Here is an 18134-nt window from a genome sequence, read left to right as displayed (position 1 = left end):
TTATAAAACACTACACTAGGCCCCACTCCAAATCAATAAACTCAAATACTACGGGAATGGGTTGTAGGCATCTTATGCTTTAAAAGCTCTCCCACTTTTGCTATTAGCAGTCAAGGTTGAGCGCTATTAGGTGACATAAATAAATAGCTGCATGATGGATAAGGACCTTTTTAGTACAAACAATTTATAATCCCATGAACAGCCCAACTACCCCTTGTACTATTTCATTTGTCAAGATAAATATATTGAGTGCAGATTATAAATCTAACGGTGTGCCAAGCAGGGAAGACAACAGCAAACTTTCCCTGGTTCCTGGGATAACTTACAATCCAGAAGAAACAGTGAATATCCAGCAGTCCCATGGGGTGAATCCTATGAACGCACTATTTTCACAGGACTGTGTCAGATAAGATGCTAGAATGGAGGTCCCTACCTCTAGATCCCCACTTTATACAATTGCTCTACTGCCCAAAGACAGAAACTAGAACAGATTCCTTCTTCATGTATTTGCACATTGATTTTTAAAACTAAATTAATTTAATTATTGACTTTTTGCTGCATTTTGATCACTGACAGATTTACCTCCTTTACCCACCATAACAAAAATTTTAACCTAAAGTCAGTCTTGAATCAACATGTATTTAGAGGTCATCTGATCTAATCTTCTCACCAATAAATGGACTAGTAGAATGATTTGCCCACAGTCATTACAAAACTCAGGTGCTCATCTTCTCAGTTCAGTGACCGCCCATTAGAGCCACTGTTCATGACTTTCAGGCAGGAACTTATCTTTTGCTTACCTCTCAGAAGATGAGGAATGGCGAGTTCCTTTTGCTTACTGGCAACTATGACAGTCTTTGTTGTAATCATAGTAAATGTTATGATAATTCAACATCGTTTGAACAACCACTTCTTTGCAGACATCCATTCGACCTTGATTAGTTAGTCCCTACAATTTAAATCAAGGAGGAATATTACAGTTAATTGTATTTTCTCCTTAGTTCCTTTACTATGCATTTTATCTCACTAAATTGGCAATAAAAATTGTACTTAAAAAATTTTTATTGTTATTCTATTGCAGTTGTCCCAGTTTTTCCCTCACTGCCCTCCTCTGCCCAGCCCACTTCCCACTCCCATGGTCCATCCCCACATCGTCGTCCATGTCCCTGAGTAATTCATACATGTTCTTTGACTACTCCCTTCCCCTTCTTTCCACCATCATCACTCCTCTTCCCCTCTGGCTGCTGTCAGTCTTCCATGTTTCCATGCCTCTGGCTCTATTTTGCTTGTTAGTGTATCTTGTTCATTTTTTTCCTCTTGCAAGTGAGATCACATGGTATTTTTATTTCACCAACTGGCTTATTTCACTTAGCATAATATTTTCCAGTTCCATCCATGCTGTCTCAGAGGTGGGAGTTTCTTTTTTCTTTCTGCTGCATACTATTCCATTGCATAAATGTACCACAGTTTTCTATTCACTTTTTTACTGATGGGCACTTAGGCTGTTTTCAGCATGTGGCTACTGTAAATTGTGCTGCAATGAACATCGGGGTGCATAAGTTCCTTTGAATTGGTGCTTCAGGGTTTTTAGGGTATATTCCCAGCAGTAGAATTGCCAGATCAAAAGACAGTTCCATTTTTAGTTTTTGGAGGAAATTCCATACTGCTTTCCACAGTGGCTGCATCAGTCTGCATTTCCACCAACAGTGCACTAGGGTTCTCTGTTCTCTACATCCTCTCCAGCACTTGTTGTTTGTTGACTTATTAGTGATATGGCCATTATAAAAGTGACTGGTTACAATTCATAGCCACCAAAATAAATTTTGTAAAATTTTATTTTAATTTTTAATGTCATTTTTCCCAGGATTATTGAAATATAATTGACATATAATATTATGTAAGTTTAAGGTATACAATGTATTGATTTGATACACATATATATTGGGAAATTATTTCCACATTAGCATTAGTTAACACCTTCATCACTTCAAATAATCACCACTTCCTTTTTGGGGTGAGAACATTTAAGATCTACTCTCTCAGCATCTTTAAATGATGTAATACATTAACAGTATAATACATTGTAATGTATTATGATATAATACACTAGTGATAATACATTATTGCTAATTATGGTCACCATGAGGTGACATTACATCCCCAACGCTTTTTTGTTTTTTAACTGGAAATTTGTACCATTTAATGAATTTCATGTACTAACATTCTTGAAATGTAAAATTATAGAAATAAAGAACAAATTAGTTATTTCCAGGGTTTATTTTAAGTGGATGTGGCTTAAAGGGGCAACATGAGATCCTTGTAATCAAAATATTCTGTATCTCAACAGCATCCAGGAAATATCCTGGTGGTGATGTTAGAGTGTAGTTTTACAAGATGATACCATTGAGGGAAACTGGGTAAAGTATATGTGGATTACTCCGAATTATTTCTTAAAACTACATGTGAATCTACAATTATCTAAAAATGTCATATATTAAAAAGAAAACAATTTCCCCCAGCAAACAAAAATTAAAAAGAAAACTGACATCGGCACATTCTCATATTATCTGCAAAACTCCTCAAATCCCGAATAACACTCCAATAAGACACGTGCAGCCAAAGGAAGCTGAGCTGAAACGCACTGGGACTAAGAGCACTTGCACGGGTGCAGGGCCAAGGGAGGCAGTGGTTCCAGGCACAGCAAGGCACAGAGCAGATCACCTCGTGGACACAACCAGTGACCTGGAGCTGTGAGGAGGAGGCCGGCACAGCGCTCAGTGACCCAGTCCAGGTACTGCAAACTTGACTAATTAAAAAGCAAAATTGTTTTTCTTTTTAATTGATTTTTTTTGAAATCACAAAAGTAAATGATTCTGTTACCCCAAGAAGTCACAAAATATATTTATATATTATGAGGACTCAATCAAAGTCAGCATTAGTTTCTGTAAAAGTTAAGCATATGTACAAAAACAAATTTTGTTTGACTATTGCCATTTTTGTTCACCTTATCTAAGTTTATGTTGCTCAAAGCACTGAGGAGAAGTTGGCATGTAAGACTCAATTTATCAGCTCTGGCTGGTGTAGCTCAGTGGATTGAGCACAGGCCTGCAAACCACACGATTGTGGTTCGATTCCCAGTCAGGGCACATGCCTGGGTTGCAGGCCAGTTGCCTGCAGGCCAACTCCCAGCAGGGGACGCACAAAAGGCAATCATACATTGATGTTTCTCTCCTTCTCTCCTTCCCTTCCCCTCTAAAGATAAATAAATAAAATATTTTTAAAAGACTCAATTTATCAATATTCTAGAAGAGTCAAGTTTGCAACTTTTAGGTTCTTAAAATATTCAGCTTACAAAATTTTAGTTTCTATTTATTAATTATATAAGCAGCATTAAATATTTAGAGGACTAATTTAATATGTTTATAAGTTAAATACAAGGAGAATCAAAGCAAACACAACAAGTTAAAGCCCTTCGCATGTTTGAGATCTCAGCAGTATGGCTGAGCCAGGACTGACCCTTCTTCCACCTGCCTAGGGATTGATTCTGACGCCTGGGTGCATCCTTTCAGGACTGGCATCTCATACAAAATTCATCGCTTGTATTTCTCCAAGTATTTGTAACAGAAAGTTGTGGAATCAATTATCTCACTTTAGACATATGGTGTAGCTGAGCTCCTTATTCTGAATGAAAGTTAATCCTCAGCGAATATGCTAATGATGCCTGAGAAAGGCATACCATCCTGAACGGGCATGCTAGAACTGGCATACAGCTGTCCTCCCCTAAGTGCTGGTGAGGTCAAAAGTTGCCCCTGTGATAAAAGGTGAAAGAGAAGCAACCAGCTTTATTCTGGTAGTGCCCAGTTGGACGTCAGTCTCAGTACTGTTAATGTAATGTGACAATTTGAGGGAAGTAGGGACCACCCATGCTGGTAATTCAGAATGAGTAAGTTCATCACGTACATTTATAGGTAAGTCTAGACAACTCCTACAATTATACTCTGCACAAATTGCACAGAGAGAGAGAGAGAGAGAGAGCCTTAGCTGGAGGTTAGAGGTGAGAGTAGAGGGATCTAGGAAAAAAGCATAAAAGAAGAAGTATAAACTTTAATCAAGTAAAGTAAGTAATGGGAAACTATCTTTATCACTCTAATTATCAACAGATTGATTCTAGTTGCCTTCACACATGTCCACAAATTAGATGTGCACTGGAAAATGTCGAGGCCTAAAGACGGTGAATGCAATCCATTAAGAAAATCGCACCAGGAGGGCTTGGCTGAGGCAGCCCCAAACAGGATGCTGCAGCCCAGCCAGGTAGCCCCCACCCTTGTAGGCATCTCTTAATCACGAGTACTACCTACCAATTAAGATGCTGATCACGCGCCCACCCACCAACCGTCGCCAAGAGCATGCAGTGAGCATGCACAGGACAACCTATCAGGACCACCTCCCCTTTTCCCTTCCTCTCTATATAAATAACAGCCCCGCCCAAAATAAAATTTGCAGCTTGATCAGAATCCTTTGTCTTGCTGCCTTTCTCCGCGCCTCTTGTCCCCATCCCTATGCATCCGTTTCAGGTAGTCTCGGGACCCTCGTTGACTGTTCCGCGGGACGGAACAGGAAAAGATTTTGAATGCCTGGTGGAAGGAGACAAAGATGAAATTGCTGTGAATTTGTGCACATCTTAAATCTCAAATTGGAAGCATTACCTGTTTCATGCTTGGAATTGTTGTGGGAACAGAATCCCAAGAGTAAAATGTTCTGAAGGTCCTCAACCTCCCCACCTCTAAATGTGTGTTCCCTGCAAGGGCCTGCTAAGTGCACGTTAAACAATCTGGTGGTACCTGGAGGAGAAGCTCTCTGCTTCCTGGCAGCCCTCTGAGTGTCAGGGGATAACCCCTAGCTTACTTTCCTTGTAATATGAGACAGTTACAGCTGTATCACCACTTTTCTCAATCACTTAGTAATGAACTTATTAACTTTCCCAGCAGCTGGAGTACTATCTCACTATTTGAAAGAGTTGTGTTAGTGATTAAATGACTTAAACAATCTGTCACTCTTCATGTTTCATAAACCTGAGCACATTTATGAAGGACAGGGAAATAGATTCCTTAACATATTTGATGTAAAGCTCATGAGAGTTGAGAAAAAGATCATTTTACAGTTCTTCAGATTCCCTTCCCGATTTACATTCTACTCTGTGACAGAGCAGAGGAAAATGAACCCTATTTCGAAAATAGATTCTGTATTAGCTGTTGAGCACAGAAGAGAAACGAGAAGTCATATACACTCATATTCATAGCACACACACACACCTTTTAAAGCATTAGGAACAAGGAAACAATCATTTTTAGCTAAAAGGAAGTTACTGGCTCCAGATTGCTTGAATTGCAGTTCCACCACTTGCTGTCCGTGTGCCCCTGGGCGGGCTATGTAAGCATTGTGCTTCTAGGTAGGTTTCCTCTTCCATAAAATGAAGGTAGTAGTAGTATTACTTCTTAGGGTTAAAATTATTTTTAACAATGCTTAAAATACTGGACCAAAAAGGATAAAATACTTAGAAGTAAATTGAACCAAGGAAATTTAAGATCAAGGTAAAAGATCTGTACTCAGAAAACTACAAGATACCGAAGGAAGAAATTTGAACAAGATACAAATAAATGGAAGGATGTGCTGTGCTCATGATAGGAAGGATTAACATGGTTAAAACATCCATACTACCCAAAGCAATCTACAGATTTAATGCAATTCCTGTCAAAATACCAATGGCATTTTTCACAGAGCTAGAAAAAATAATCCTAAATTTTTATGGAACCACAAAAGACCTCAAATAGCCAAAAAAAATCTTGAGAAAGAACAAAATTGGAGAACAAAAAGTGGTATTCAACTATACTACAAAGTTATAGTAGTCCAAGCAGCATGGTACTGGCATAAAAACAGACATACCAGTCAATGGAACAGAATAGAGAACCCAGAAATAAACCCTCGCCAACATAGTTAATTAATCTATGACAAAGGAGACAAGAATACACAATAAGGTAAAGATAATCTCTTCAATGAATGGTGTTGGAAAAACCAAACAGACACATGTAAAATAATGAAACTGGACCACTTTCTTATACCATATACAAGAATAAACCCAAAATGGATTAAAGACAATGTAAGACATGAAACTGCTAGAAGAAAGCACAGGCAGTAAACTTTCAGGCATTGCTCTTAGTGCTGTTTTTTTTGGATATGTCTCCTCAGGCAAAGGTAACAAAAGAAAAAATAAACAAATGGGACTATATCAAACCGAAGAGGTTTGGCACAGTGAAGTAAACCATCATCAAAATGAAAAGACACACTACTGAATGGGAGAAAATATTTGTCAATAATATATCCAATAAAGGGTTAATATCCAAAATAGGAAACTCGTACAACTTAACACCAAAAAACAAACATTCTCATGAAAAAAATGGGCAGAAGACATAGACATTTCTCCAAAGAGGAATACAGAAGACCAATAGACAAAAGATGAGCAACAAATCTAATTACAGGGAAACTTCGCTTCACACTGTCAGAATGGCTATCACTAATAAATCCATGAACAACAAGTATTGGTGAGGATGTGGAGGAAAGGGAACCACATTGCATTGTTGGTGAGATGCAAATTGGCGGGTGCAGCCACTATGTAAAAGAAATCTTCCTCAAAAAATTACAAATATAACTACTATATGACCCAGCAATTCCACTTCTGGGCATTTATCAAAAAAATCCAAAACACTAATTCAAAAAGATATCTGCACCCCTACGTTCATTGCAACATTGTTTACAACAGCCAAGAGACAGAACAACCTAAGCGTCCATCAGTAGATGAATGGATAATGAAGTGGTACATATATACAATGGCATATGACTCAGCCATAAAAAATAATAAAACCTTGCCATTTGTGACAATATTGATGGACCTAGAGCATATTATGCAAAATGAAATAAGTCAAACAGAGAAAGACAAATACAATTTGATTTAATTTATATGTAGAATCCTTTAAAAAATGAACACAACTGGAACATCCTCATAGATACAGAGAACAAATCGATTACTGCCAGATGGGAAGGGGTGGGTGGGCTGGGTTAAAAAAGATGAAGGGATTAAGATGTGAAAATTGGCAGTTACAAAATAGTTACAGGAATGTAAAGTACACCACTGGGAATACAATCGATAATATTGTAGTATCTATGTACAATACATAGACTTATTGAGGTGGTTACTTCACAACTTATATACATGTCTAATCACTGAACCTATGAATTATGATCACTTTGTAGTTAAAGAATGTTTTCCTACCAACAACATCAGCCATAATAGCAATTTTAAACCTGGTTTCTATGAATACATCATGGACCCTCAAGGGTCTACATTAAGCTGCTTGTTAGTTTGAATAAGAAATATACAAAGGCATCAATCATGTACGCCACTTCCTGCAAAATTTGCAGCTGAGTGTTGGAAGCTGTGCCGGGCCTCCTTATGTCGCTACCATTTTTCACCCAGTGTGAGGTCCGTGAGTGCGTCAGTGGAAGCCCCAAGGTCTTCCCTATGTGTGTGGCAGAGCCTGTGGCATGAGCACCAATGTAGGACAAAGGATCAAGAGGATACTGTGACATGTTGTGCTGTGCAAAACGTTGATGAGTGTGACGCTGAATCTCGAGAGTCTGATTACAAAATGTGTTTGTTTCTTAATCCAACCTAAAATCATCACATTTTTGTGCTTACCTACATGTGACAGAATCTCTGCTGGGTGTCTTACCCTTCTCTACTTACTGTTCGGCTGTTCTTTTTAAAGATCCAGGTTATTTTAAGAGATACAACGCTTAGGCACGTCCTCAGATCCTTTTGGTGCTGGCAGCCTTTTCCACACAGGCCCAATTATGAAACCGCCATACCGGATGGGTTTTGCTGGGGTCTTCTCTGTCCTCTGTCAAGGGACAACCAGTCACTTTCTGAGAATGCCAAGCTTCATACCCTTAACTGTGCATGGCCAGGCCAACCTGCGGTGTGACCAGAATTTCTGCCTTTGTCCTCTTTCAAATTTGGATAAAACATCACATCACTAGAGGGGACTTGGCATTCTGAGCTTCTACAGAAACTGCCAAATGATGCATCCCAGGGTATGAGGGCACTGACCCCCACTAAGGGTGAACCTTGACTGATGGGAAGCAAAAAATGAGAGAGCTAGGCAAATAAGTTCTGTCTCCCTCATCCCCCCTGTAGATGCTCAAAGGCATGGTCTGTTTCTCCTTGTCATCCTCCAGAGCAGCACTTGTGTACAGCAATGTCCCTGCTGAGAAGCTGCTAAGCCTCCGCGCAGCTGCCATGAAGGGGTAGCCAGCCTGGCCATGCATTCTCACTGCTAGACCTCAGCGTGGCTCCTATTCTCCATGCACGCTGGGCTGAGCTGAGTTTCACCTTCCAAACTGCTGCGTCTTCACTTTATTCTTGCTTCAGTTTCTCCTTTCTAGGAATACTGGGCAATGATAGTTATATTTTTCTTCTTATTTTGAGATAAGGAGACTTATCTTGTCATTTTAACTCTTTTTGTCTTCCTGAATAGGATCATTACTTTAGGGATTAAGAACACTAGCATTCTAAATTAAAGTGAGCTCAAATAATGTTTTGAGCAACATGAACAAATAACTCGAGAGGGCCTGGGAATAAAACGATTATTGAACGTCTATTTTTTCCTTATTGGGAAAACAAAATGATTCAGAGTAGAGCAATGCATCTCTTTATAAATGCTCTTGGGAGGAAAGGAAGAGGCAATTTGTTTAACAAGTGCCACCATGCCTGTCACTCTTCCAAGAAACACTGGAAGAGGCTAGCACCAGAGAGCAGCAGCAGAATGGTTACCAAGGCAAGCATAAGCGTTACAGAGCAAAGAATGCACTAAGCAAAGGTGAAAATAAAACACAGGATTCTTGAGGACGATACTTTTTTACAAAAGATAATAAACCCCTTTACTATTCTTCAACAAGACAGAAGATGGACTCATAAACCTGCAGCAGTTAATTGGGGTTTTTTGTTTGTTTGTTTTCTCATTTTTATTTCCTTGCTTGTTTGTCTCTGGCTTGTGTCTTGGAAAAGGAATATACAGGTGCCCCCTGCCATTAATTAGTATGGTAACGTCTTCTCTCATAAAAGTGAAAATCCTCTTTGGATTTACTTCAGTTAGAAAAACACAAGTACTAATATAGGTCTTTCACAAAGTAAAGTGGTGCAAAATGAGTTTTTGGAAAAGCAGGGAATAATCTTCACTTCAGTCCATTTTGACTTCTGGAGGTTTCATAGGGAATGTTCTGCTTTCAGCTAGCAGGTTGACAGTGTCGGGGACCTGTAACAGGATTTGCAGCCCCGCCCCACCTCCAACCCCACTCCTCCAGGGAAGCCCGAGATTCTCCACTTGGTCCTTTACCCCCGACCCCTCATCCCAGCAGAGGGGCCTTGTAATATGGCAGCCCAAGAATTACCTCCTAAATACCTCAAATATATGATTAAAATAAAATAATTAAGAAATCTGGACTAATAGTTCTCCTCATTAACTGAACACAAACTATAATAAATCTCAGGGAAGAGCAAAAAGAAAACCCTCCTAAATTTTCACATCCACCATTGTTCTTATTTATCTAACAGGCAGTGAATAAAAAATGAATTTGAAGAATGGCAGAATATTCCACCCAAAATATGCCATTTTGGCGTAAGGATTTTTTGAGTTAAAGGCACTTAAAAAAACAGCAGATCAAAAAGGCAGTTCCGGCCTCCCTGTTTCTTCCTGCAAATAAGAGATTAAAAACTCTCATGTGAAAGATGCCATCTCTGTACCAAGAAAAAAAAAAGAAACAGTGCTTTGATGGAGAGTCAAAGCTGAGAGAACTCTGTACAGGCAGACCTCATGAAAATAATTCTCATCTTCCTCTAGCCCCCTCACATATTTTAGTTACTTCTCCACAATTGCCCCCCACCCCCCGTTCTTTGCCTCCCCTAGTATANTCTGTACAGGCAGACCTCGTGAAAATAATTCTCATCTTCCTCTAGCCCCTCACATATTTTAGTTTCCTCCACAATTGCCCCCCACCCCCCGTTCTTTGCTTCCCCTAGTATAAACGCCTCTAGGATTTATTATTTCTTTGCGTCTCTATTTCCTTATGAGGGTACCGTGTCATGCAAAATGTACATAACCATATAAAGTTTTCTCCGGTTAATCTGTTTTATGTCCGTTTAATTCTCAGGCCCAGCTACAAAACCCTGAGAAAGCAGGGGAAAAATTATGCCTCCCATACAAATTCCATCTCTGCTCAGATACCGCCTGGGGCAGAATCAGTGACACCAGCTGCTGCTCTGAGCGTCAGAGTCCCCAGCAGCTGATCTGCATAGAAGAGGAGGTAATCAGCTGACACAGGATACAGCAATCAACGAAATGTTCTCTTCCAATTCTGTGTGGGCTGTTTAGCACAAAAGGATTGTTCATGTTTCCAGACTGACTGGAGGAATAATGGTGATATCAAAGGGAATAGTCCGCTTATGTTTTCACATAAAAATGGGAAGTGTTTACGACCACGCTAGAAGATACATACTTGGTCTTTATTCTACTACAGCATTTGATATGTCTCTCTTTGAATTTTCTTTTTACTTTTTTATTTTTTTTAATGAAAGTAAATTTTTTAGTGAAAGTAAAAATTTCTTCAACAAAAACGTAATTGAGGGCAACAATTCAAACACTATGCCAGGGACGCTGCTTTAGCAACTAGGTCACCATAATCCTTCCAATTATTTAGGATAAATAAATGAATTTACAGCCCTGCTAATGATAAAATCCTATTAATTTATCATTTTGTGGGAAAACAATAAAATATTACTAGCATGTCCTGATAGAAATACACTACTCATAGACAAAGGGCAGGATGGCGATTACCAGGAGGAAATGGGGTGGGGGGAGGTAGGAGGGGGTAAAGAGGAGATAAATGGTGATAGACGGACATTTAACTTGGGGTGGTGAACACACAATACAATATACAGATGATGTATTATAGAATTGTACACCTGAAACCTACATAATTTTATTAACCAGTGTCATCCCAATACACTCAATAAAAATTTTTAAAATAATAGTAAGTAACTTCCACGGAAGCTGCCCTCCCACAAAAAAAAAAAAGTGCTTACTTTGTTTTTACAGACTCCTTTCCTGTATGTGTCTCCTTTGTCTGCATTCATTTCATTCACTTAACGCTAGTTTGCCCAGGAATTCCAATCTGAACCCTCTTTAAACAGTGTAGTTGAAGAGCCTGACCCAGTATACATAGACCGTAAGTAAGGCCTTCCTTCCTTTCTCTTTAGGATCCTGCCTCACGGCCCAAAGGCTCACCAGCAATCCCACAACCACTTCCAGCAGCAGCCTGCAAATTCGTCTCCAGTCTCAAATGCTCTACCAAGGTCCAGGTCCATGTAGAAAAATGTCTTCTATCACTTTCTCAAATTTTTCAGTCACATCAGAGTCAACTTCCACCAAATGGAGAGCTTTAAGCCCCACCCTTTAGCAATTTCTCTCTTCTGTGCTTTCTACCGCTGTATAAAAAAATCTTAATTTATTTGCCATTAAAGTTAGAAAGATTAATAGCCTCTTGGATTCTCTCACTTCCTCCTTCATCTTTTTGCACTGCTACTAGTCGATTTCATTCTTCATAATTTCTCACCAGGACAAGGGCTTCTCCCGCTTGTCTCTCCTTCAGTGCATGTGTCTCATTGTATCGAAACTGTATTTTTATAATCCTTTCCATACCATCCTACAGACCTGCTCAGAAGCCATCTACAGCTCCTCACTACCAGTCACACTGAATCTCTTACTGTTCTTGTTACATCCATGTCACAATACCAACATTGATATTCTTTATTTTATTTTAATTGTTGTTCAAGTACAGTTTTCTGTCTTTTCCTCCCATCCCAGCCCACCCCTCCTCCCATTTCCACCCCCCTAGTTTTTCTTCCATGTGTCCTTTATACTTGTTCCTGTAAACCCTTCCCCTTTTCCCCTGAAATTCCCTCCCCTCTCCCCTCTGGTCGCTGTCAGCCTGTTCTCAATTTCAGTGTCTTTGGTTATATTTTGCTTGTTTGTTTTGCTGTTTAGGTCCCTGTTAAAGCTGAGATCATATTGACTTTTTTTTATTTTTTAAATTAATTGATTTCAGTGGGGAGGGAAGAAGGGAGAGAGACAGAGGGGAGGAGAGAGAGGAAGAGAGAGAGGGAAAGAGCGAGAAACACTGACTTGTTATTCCACTTATTTATGCACTCATCGGTTGCTTCTTGTATGTGCCCTGACCAAGGATCCAACCCTTCTGAAATGCCATCCTTCTCCTGATTAGATAAAATCTGGATCATCATCTGAGTGGCACCTCAACCTTCTTCTTTTCGTTGAAACTTCCCAAGACATCCTTGCTCAGACATGACAGATTGTTACCGAACAGGGGTCCAAGGGGGGGCAACACTTGGCCCACCAAGGGATGCCAAAAACTGCTACAGAACAACATGGGCCCCTCCCAAGGACAATATACTAATATCTACTGGGCTCTTCTGTCCGCCGCCAATTGGAAAGACATCTCTCAATGCCAGAGATTTGTGAAAAGGAAACAAAATGTTTGTTTAGTGCTATTCAGGCCTACTGCTTTCATTAAAATACCAAAGTCTTTAAGGGTATACACCTACACACACACACACACACACACACACACACACACACACAGCGCTCCCTTCTCCCACTGTCCCAACTCCGGGTACTGTAAATCAGGAAAAGAGCACAGGTCTGTTTTTCAGGTTGCTGGCAATGTGGGCTGTGTTGCCTGTCCAGGCAGGATCTTCAATTAATCCAAAGTCATGTGGCACCTTCCACTGGCAAGAGTTCTTTGTACCAAGTTCCAGTCAAAGTCTCTCCTGCTTTCCAGGCCACTCGGCCAAAGGGAGCACCCCAAAGCTGCATGGGCCTCTTCTACCAAAGCTGCGGGGGTCCACACTCCACCAAAAGCACGTGTCTTTCTTCTTCACCTGGCCGTAGGGATCTCCATTCTGGCAAAGCTGCATGGTTTTTCCCATTTCACCTGGGAAAAAGGGGATCCTAACTCTGGCAAAACCATATGGCTCTCTCTTTCACAACTGCAAGAGGGGGATCCTAACTCTGCTGAAACCGTGTGGCTCTCTCTCTAATGGCTGCTGTGTCTGAGTTTAAATCCCCCCATACCCATCTTCCTCTGTACCCCTATTTCTGACTCCTCCCACGATCAGTTACACCTGCCAGTATTTCTGTATTATTACAAGTTTACTGGGATGCCTTTGTTAGTCTGGGCAGTTATGGCCCCATGTCCTAGAGCCAATCTCCTCCAAGCTCCCACGCAGGCGCTGTAACTCAGGGGATCTGCCCCCCCCCCCGCCCCCGCCCCCGCCCCCGCCAGTTACATCCAGGGTAGAAGCCACTCACTTCTCCTTGGCTCAAAACTTGGCCACAGCTATTTAACATATCTATGAAACCAGTTAAAAGTTATAGATATGTTAAATGACCATTCCAGAGGTTAGCTGCAAAACTATCACTATGCAAAACAACTCTCAATGGCCCTGCTCCATTTGTCCCTTCCCCCAACTGACACCTGGGGGGGGGCGACATCTTAATAATATTTCCTCCAATATTCCTATGCACTTTAAGTTCTAGACACCATTTTTGAGGGCACCCCTCTCGGCTGCACCCTGTATCAAGATCACTGATTTCTCTATATCCTTCTAGTAATTCATCAAATTTTTATAGATTTTAGAAATGTTTATGATTAATAAATGCATTTCAATCTTTCTTCAATTTGTCATCAGCTTAAGTCACTACAGTTATAACCCTTTACTGCACTATGCCAAAGGCCTGTGTCTCTCTTCCTGGATAAGTTAGCTACCTGAGAAAAAGGACAAAATCCTTGCTGCCTTCGTATGTATACTAAGTGTCTGCCACTAGTGTCTTTCTCAGAGAAGGTCCTGATGATATTATTTCTTTTTTTTAAGATTTTATTTATTTATTTTTAGAGGGGAAGGGAAGGAGAGAAGGAGAGAAATATCAATATATGGTTGCCTCTCGTGAGTCCCCTTTTGGGAACTGGCCTGCAACCCAGGCATGTGCCCTGACTGGGAATCGAACCGTGATCGTGTGGTTCGCAGGCCCGTGCTCAATCCACTGAGCTACACCAGCCAGGGCTGATGATATTGTTTCTTAATAAACTTTATTACAACACAAGTTCAGGCTAGGTGATTTGGTCCTTTATGTATGCCACTTATTTTCAATAATTCCTCTTGATTGCTTAATTGTATACCCTGTCCTACTCACATTTTAACCCACATGAGAAGCAATTCAGGTTGATGAATATTGAGGAAGAATGCTAATTTAATTAATCATATAACTTTGTCTTTTAATTAGGATATGTGCTTAAAATGCTTTCTTTTTAAATATATTTTATTGATTATGCTATTACAGTTATCCCAAATTTTTCCCTTTGCTCCTCCACCTAGTACCTCCCATTGCCTCTGGCAATCCACCCCTTTAATTCATGTCCTTGGATCAGACATGTAAGTTGTTTGGCTATTCCATTTTCCTATACTGCTCTTAACCTCCCCCTGTCTATACTGTACCTACCAATTATGCTTCTTATTTCCTGTACCTTTTCCCTCATTCTCCTCTTACCCCATCCCAACTGATGACTCCCCAAACGGTCTCCATATCTATGATTGTGTTTCTATTCTGCCTGTTTCTTTAGTTTGTTTTTTAGATTCAGTTTTTGATAGTTGTGAATTTATTGCCATTTTAATGTTCATAGTTTTGATCTTCTTTTTCTTACATAATTCCCTTTAACATTTCATGTAACAATGGCTTGGGGTGATGAACCCTTTAACTTGACCTTATCTGGGAAGCACTTTGCCCTTCCATTCTAAATGATAGCTTTGCTGGGTGGAGTGATCTTGGATGTAGGTCCTTGCCTTTCATGACCAGTGTGTAGAACTCTGCACCTGATAGGTTGACTATCTCCTCATCCCTTTGTTCTGTTTTTGGAGCTTTGATCTGTTCTTTCATTTAGGCCACATTTTTTTTTTTGTCTCAGTGAGCCTGTTATGCCTGTTATATAGTAAGGGGTGGAGCCTTAGGTATTCACCAGGGCAGAGTAACCCTCTTTGCTGTGTTTTGGTGCTCTGTGTCGGGGAGGGGTCAGCAAAGGAACTTGCTAGCCTCTTAGCTGGCTTTTAGTCACTTCCCCTGCTACCCACCAGAAAATTGGGCCCTTCTGGTGCTGATTCCTGGGTATGTGGGTTTATGTACATTCTAGGACCCTTTGGGTCTTTCCAATGAACTCTCCTGTGAGGCTGGGAGTTTCTCCAACTGCTGCAACCCCCACGGGTTTTTGCAGTCGGAGATTTTGAAGCTTTATTTCCCCAGGCTGGAAACCTGGGTTGCTCGGTATGTCTTGCTCCCCAGTTGTTCTTCCCTGTTTATTCACACTCAAATGTGGGACCACCTGGTCAGCCAGCAATTGCCTCACCTTGTCTGCCAGCCACCGCCTTGCCACGAGTCCTGTCCACTCTGGCTGCCCGACTCCGCCCCTCCTACTGGTCTGGATGAACGTTTCTTCCATAACTCCTTGGTTGTTGGACTTCCATACAGTTTGATTTTCTGGCAGTTCTGGTTATTTCTTGTTTTCAAATTTGTTGTTGGCCTTCTTTTCGTTGTGTGAGGAGGCACAGTGTGTCTACCTATGCCTCCATCTTGGCCAGAAGTCCTCAGTCATAAATTTTAAAATACAGCCTACAATCATTGTGTTGGAGGAGGTGAAAAATAAGAAAAATATGCTATGCTCCTTGAGTGTCCTTTTCCTCAGCCTCTGAAATTAAATATATATGTGTATATATGTATATATTCCATGCATCATTAATATATTTATGTCAAGAAAAGATAAACAATTAAAGAAACTTCCTAGACAACAGCCCCTAAGCAATATGACATACACATGACAATTATTAAATAAAGTATTAGCTTCTTAGTGGAGGCACTGTGGATTAATGAACTGTTTTTTATATCTTAACTTAATAATTAATTATGTGTTGTTGGGAAAGATATGTTAAGTCTCCACTTTAGTTTTCTTAAATATAAATTATGCATATGATATTTCCGAAAGCTTTAAAGAATGTAACCCTTTGTACAGGTTTTCTAGGAGAAGATTCTTAGTAATTAAAGTAGAAATCATGCCATTTGAGAATAACACTATAAGGTTCTTCACTTCCACATAGCCTGTGCATTATTTAATCTTCTTTATAAGCTTTGAACAGTGTGGGCTAGAAAGGAAGGGAAAATACAGATGATAAATTATTCACTATACCTTAGAGCAGTTCCTAGTACTACTTACTATTCACACCACTGGAAGCACCTCAGTTCATTGGAGGAGAAGACAGAACAAATACTCTTTGTTTTTCCTCTTTACTTTTTCATGAACCAGCAAGACTCAGGAAATGTAGGGGATAGTATACTGTTTCCAAAAGAGGAAAAGCAGAATCTCTGGCCCCACTGCTAATGAGACAGCTTCCTGGTGACCTCTACTGCCCCGTTTCCAACTCACTGAGACAAGCAGGCCTGGCTCTGGTGACAATAGCCAACAGTCACTGAAAGTTAGCTCTGTGCAGACATTGCACACATACTCTCATTGCCTTCGTAAGCACCCCATAAAGTAGACACCATTACTTCTCATTTTAACCTCATTTTACAAACCAGGAAAATGTGTTATGGACAGGTCACATTACCTCTCTAATGTCACAAAATGGTAAGTTAATGGCTTGAAGAATCCAGCATCTAGGAACTGGCTGTGTGGTACACATCCAGGATGAGCTTACCTGCTGGAAGCACCAGAAAAGCATCATTGCTCACTGGCCCCATTCAACAATTTCTGTAACTTTGCATTGTATTTTATTCAGTTCTCTATAGCTTGTCTAAAGATGATCCAAGTGACAATAGCGAAGCAGTTTTTGTGAAACATCACATCTGTCAACTCTGGAGTTCACTTCCAGCTTTCTGATTCCTCCTTTCCAAGTGGGTCAACAACAGTAGGCACTTCCACTTCTGACCACCTGGTGGAAAATAAAAAAGACATTAGCTGCTCTTTATTGCCTATAATTGAGCCCAGAAACAGAAAACCAGGAAATTAGTCCCATGGTAGTTTTAACCTCATAAGTAAAAAATGTAATCAAGTTTGTGTCCTGATAGTTCCACTTTTTATACTATCTGTCTGGATTATATTTTCTTAGGATAGTGGTAACATGAAGGACTTAAGCAAAGTCACAGCCAGAGCAGCAGACAAGTAGAGACGACAGGAATAGAACTCAGTGTGTCTGACCTTTCGTATTTCTTCAGCCATAAGAACATGCCAGAGAAAGACAAAAAGACCATTATCTATAAATCATTATTCTTATTATAATCCATATTTATAAGACTTTCAGGTTCTGCAAATGATTTGAATTGAGGTCATTAGTTATCATTTTTTAGATTAAATTTGAAGATGAATTAATATAACTCAAATTTGTCAGCTAAGCTAAAGTTAAACCAAAGAAAATAAATTTTCAGTGACTCAATCTCCTGGTCAACCCATTTGTTTTAACCCTGGGGAAGAACCATGACCTAGAAAACCAGCATCAATTTGTGAAATTAGTTGAAAGAAAAAGAAAGCATGTCCTTCTCAATTCTCTGTAATAATCTTTCATAGTCATTTGAAATCATTATTTTACGATATTCTAGAATAGTAACTGTACAATTTACAAAATTATCTGAATATAATTTTTCTCATACTATAGGTGAAAAAGGCCATTGGGAGCATGTATGATTTTATCTTTTGCATCCTGAAAATAATTGGATTATTCATGTGAGAAAAGAGCTGAGCTGTCACAGGCCAGCATGAAGGACACAAGAAATGGCAGCATCTGAGTGGTACCAGACGTCCACACGGTCGCACACATTCTAAGCCCAGGTGAAGTATACCACACCCCAGAGCAAGCCCAGCATTTTTCTCAGAGCTGTAGCTGTTTTTAGCTGCTTCCCTATTCTCTCCCA

Source organism: Sturnira hondurensis, unplaced genomic scaffold, assembly GCF_014824575.4.
Source record: "Sturnira hondurensis isolate 20B ecotype Veracruz unplaced genomic scaffold, ASM1482457v3 Scaffold0000880, whole genome shotgun sequence".
Classification (NCBI taxonomy): domain Eukaryota; kingdom Metazoa; phylum Chordata; class Mammalia; order Chiroptera; family Phyllostomidae; genus Sturnira; species Sturnira hondurensis.
The sequence above is the reverse complement of the archived record's forward strand: the minus strand, read 5'-3'. Positions refer to the sequence as shown.